The sequence below is a fragment of the Geospiza fortis genome, unplaced genomic scaffold (assembly GCF_000277835.1).
Source record: "Geospiza fortis unplaced genomic scaffold, GeoFor_1.0 scaffold17, whole genome shotgun sequence".
Taxonomy (NCBI): Eukaryota; Metazoa; Chordata; class Aves; order Passeriformes; family Thraupidae; genus Geospiza; species Geospiza fortis.
In genome coordinates, this window is record NW_005054438.1 from 1820637 (window position 1) to 1821969 (window position 1333).

Genomic DNA, 1333 nt, shown 5'->3' on the forward strand with positions numbered 1-1333 from the left:
CTGAAAAGTTTTAAAATAATCTGTTCCTGGAAGGGGGAAAACCCGCCAAGCCCACATTTGCACAGCAGATGAATTCCTGATCATCTCCAATTTCTTTTTGGCCCAAGCCCACATTTGCACAGCAGATGAATTCCTGATCATCTCCAATTTCTTTTGGCCCAACCCATGAGTCTTGGCTGAATTATGGACTGCTTAAATCTCTCTTTGTCTTCGAGCTTGTGAGATTTCAAGGCAGGGGCAGAGTGCAGGTCTGGACAGAGATAAGCAGAAGCATGGAGCTGCTCTGTGGATTGGAAAACACAGGAACAATGCCCAGTTCATCCTGAGCAGCAGCAAGCTTCCACAGCCTTTAGCACCTTTAAAATGAGGATGGCAGATTTATTAACACCGTGATTGAAAGAGTGGGCCACTTGTTTGGTTCATTGGGAGGGTGATCTAGGCTGAAAATTGCCTAAACATGGACAAAATGGGATACCTCCTTTCCCCATCTAACTCAGATAACCAGGCTGGTCCATCACAACTGCACAATGGCAAAGCAGGGTCACTTCTTTCAGTGAGACCTGGAAACCACATTAGGTACAGAGCCATTAAATGGTAAGTTTAAGTCAGTCAGAGACTCTACTGTGTCACAGACATCTTTTATGAAAAATCCTTTCCTTAGGAGTTTTCCTCCTGAGAAGCTGAGAGGCCTCAGGAACAAAATGTAAACATTGATTATCTGCTGCTGTGGAATGCAACAGGTGCATCTGTGATTGGTGTCATGTGGTTGTTTCTAAGTAATGGCCAATCACAGTCAGCTGGCTCGGACTCTGAGAGTCACAAGCTTTTGTCATCATTCCTTTTCTATTCTTAGCTAGCCTTCTGATGAAATCCTTTCTTCTATTCTTTTAGTATAGTTTTAATATAATATATATCATAAAATAATAAATCAGCCTTCTGAAACATGGAGTCAACATTCTCGTCTCTTCCCTCATCATGGGACCCCTGAGAACACCACCACACTACTGCTACCAAACCAATGGTCACACTCTTCCCCTGCTCTTGGCTGGATGTTCCCCTGGCAAAGCCACAGGGCTGTGATGCAAACCAGATCAGGTTCCTCACCTACAGATACCAAGAAAAAACAACAATCCGCCACATCAGACAGCCACTCCAATGGATGTGGTCAGAGTGGATACCAGAAAAGGGCGATTCCCTCCCTTGGCGACAACATGGTCACAAGATTGGCTTAAAACACCTGGTCCCCAGAAAAATATTAAAGAATTAGGTATGGAAACCCAGGGCACTGGGACTATTTCTCTGTCTGCTCTGGGGTGCCCTGACCCCCAGGGCA